The 3,105-nt window shown below is 40.9% G+C and overlaps 1 pseudogene; it reads right to left on the bottom strand.

Annotated features, from left to right (window-relative positions):
- Positions 1-93, bottom strand: part of LOC111726132 — a 126-nt pseudogene extending 33 nt beyond the window's left edge.
- Positions 94-3,105: the final 3,012 nt, after the last annotated feature.

Here is a 3,105-nt window from a genome sequence, read left to right as displayed (position 1 = left end):
CTTCACGAATTTGTGTGTCATCCTTGCGCAGGGGCCATGCTAACCTTCTCTGTATCGTTCCAATTTTAGTATCTGTGCTGCCGAAGCGAGCACTGTCAGTTCTTGAATAGGAGTTTTACCTCATCGAAGACATTTCCTTCTGATCCCAGCTTAAAACATTTTTTATCATGAATGAACACTGCATTTTATAACACTTTTTTTTCAGTTTCTATTGAGAAGGCCAGAAGCTTTCTCAATTTAATTTGTTAACAAAAAGAATTACCTTAATTCACTGCCTAATGCTGAAACTTTCTTGCATTATAAAATAAATCCTAATTGATCATGATATATCAACATACTATTGGATTTTACTGGGCAAAAAATTTTAAAGATTTTTACATTTATATTCGTAAATGAAATTGGCCTATAATTTTATAGTATGTTGTCTTTGTCTGGACTTTTTCTTTTTCACCACTTTTAATAAACTTCATTTTTTAGCTTTGGGGTTTTGTTGTGGTGGTGGTTGTTATTTTTTTTGGAAACAGAGTCTCACTCTCTTGCCCTGAGTTGAGTGCCATGGTGTCATCGGAGCTCACAGCAACCTCAAACTCTTGTGTTTGAGCCATCCTCCTGCCTCAGCCTCCGGAGTAGCAGGGCGACGACAGGTGCCCACCACCACAACAGACTGATTTTTCTATTTTTAGCAGAGACAGGGTCTTGCTCTTGCTCAGGCTGGTCTTGAACTCCTGAGCTCAGGCAATCCACTCGCCTTGGCCTTCCAGAGTGCTGGGATTACAGAAGTGAGCCACTGTGCATGGCCAACAAATTTTTATTTTTTAGAGCAGACTAAAGTTCACCGCATATTTGAGTGGAAAGTACAGAGAGGCTTTCTTTTTTCTTTCTTTCTTTTTTCCGCTTACTTTGGATTTGCTCTTCTTTTTCTAGTATTCTAGGGTGGAAGCTCAGACAATTAATTATAGGTCTTTCTAATTTTCTAATACAATTGTCTGTTGCTATACATGTCAGGGATTGGTTAAAGCACCAGCATGTATAAACCAAAAATCTGTGCATACTCAAATCCTGGTGTTGGCACTGCAAAACCTGAGAATCTGAAAAGTGAGAGTTCCTGTGACCGGGCCCCTCTGGGGGGTTTAACTCTCGGAACTGTCCACACTGAGCCTCCAGCAATTTGCCATGATTCCTGGACGCTGATTCTGATTCCCACAAAGGCTTCTGCTCATGGGTCCTGCTTGGGTAGGTCAGGATTCTGTGTACCCGCCAGGCAGTCTCTCCGATTTGGGGGGGCACCACTAGTCCTGTGACCCCACTTCCCTGAGATCTATTAGAGGGGTTGGTTTTGTACTTGGTGTTAGGACAGAGTGGTGACAGTGGAGACAGGATGTCCTTTGGTTTTACGTCAGAGTTTTGACGGCGATGTCATATTTTTTCATTCAAATTTTTTAAGAATGTTCACACTTATGCATTCATTTAAATTGGCAGATGAAACTGTACATATTTATCACATGTGACATGTTTTGAGGTCTCCATACATTGTAGAATGATTAGCTAATTAGCACATGCACTGCTTCACATAATTACCATTTTTGTGGTGAGAACACATGACATCCCCTCTCAGCCCTTTTCAGGAATAAGATTCACCATTAACTCCAGTCACCAGGCTGTACAATAGGTCTCCTGAACTGTAATTTCCTAACTGTATTCTTCCTCTAATTGTAAGTTTGTATTCTTTCACCAACATCTCTCAACCCCTCACCACCCCTCTGGTAACCCTGACTCGACTCGGTTTCTGTGAGAACAACTATTTTAAAGCCCAGATCTCAGTGCCATTGTGCAGTGTTTGACGTTCCGTCCCCAGCTCCACTTAATATGACGTCCTCTAGATTTAGCCATGTTGTCCAGACTGACAGGACTTTCTTTTCTTTAGTGGCTGAATAACACCCCGTCCATGCCACCTTTCCCATATCCGCCCATCTGCTGATGGACACTTAGGCTGATTCCACATCTTGACTGCTGTGCTAGTGCTGCAGTAAGTATCTCTCTTCAATATACTATAAATGCAGATATCACTCTTTAATGTGCTATACTTTCATCTCCTTCAGATATTCCCCAACAGTGGGACTGTTGATCTTATGGTAGCTCTACTTTTTAATTTTTTAAAATCTTCTTTGTTGGCTGGGCACAGTGGCTCAAGCCTATAATCTTAGCAGTCTGAGAGGCCAAGATGGACAGCTAGATTGCTTGAGCTTAGAAGTTCAAGACTAGCCTGAGCAAGGGTGGGACCCTGTCTCTACCAAAAATAGAAAAACCAGCCCAGTGTCATCACAGGTGCCTATAGTCCCAGCTGTTAGGGAGGCTGAGGCAGGAGAATCACTTGGGCCCAAGGTTGCTGTGAGCTATCATGACACCACCGCATTCAACCCAGGGCAACAGAGTGACTCTTTCCCCCACCCCCCCAAAATTAATTAATCAATTAATTTTTCTCAAAAGTGATTGGTACCAATCTATTTTTAATTTTTTGAGAAATCTTCCTTCTACTATTCTCTAATGTCTACCATTTCTATTTTGTTCCTTTTATTATTAACCTACTTCAGATTTCTGTACCCCCTTTAGTCAATTTTGGTTATTTAGAGTTACCTAAAAAAATTATACATTTCATCAAGGTGCTCAAGTTTACTGATACACATCTATAGACAGAATTCCCAGATAATTTTTTCCTTTCTGATGTTTTGTGGCCTTTTTCATTCTAAATATTTGTTTCGTGTTCTCGCTCCGTTAGTCCATAAGTGGAATAGCAAACATTCGTGTCTATTTCATAAGTCTTTTCAATTTGTAACCTTTTGGCCTAATTGTTAAAGTCTTGTTGTGGTGATTGTAGTTTAAAAATATTTGTTTTCATCTTTATTATGCCTTTCTTCAGCTTCATTTATCTTTTCTAAGAAAATGCCTTAAGAAAGAAAGTCTTATATAAAACTGTTTATTCCAGTGAGGATAATTCCTGTCCCCACCACCAACAGGAGTCCAGCATCATTGCTGTGCACCAGGGGCCAGCTGATGAGACTGAGGTGGGGACACGGCAGGAGGCCAGCTGATGAGACTGAGGTGGGG

This window comes from Otolemur garnettii, unplaced genomic scaffold (assembly GCF_000181295.1).
Source record: "Otolemur garnettii isolate 467f Iridium unplaced genomic scaffold, OtoGar3 scaffold00054, whole genome shotgun sequence".
Classification (NCBI taxonomy): Eukaryota; Metazoa; Chordata; class Mammalia; order Primates; family Galagidae; genus Otolemur; species Otolemur garnettii.
This window is presented reverse-complemented; position numbering and strand designations above follow the sequence as displayed.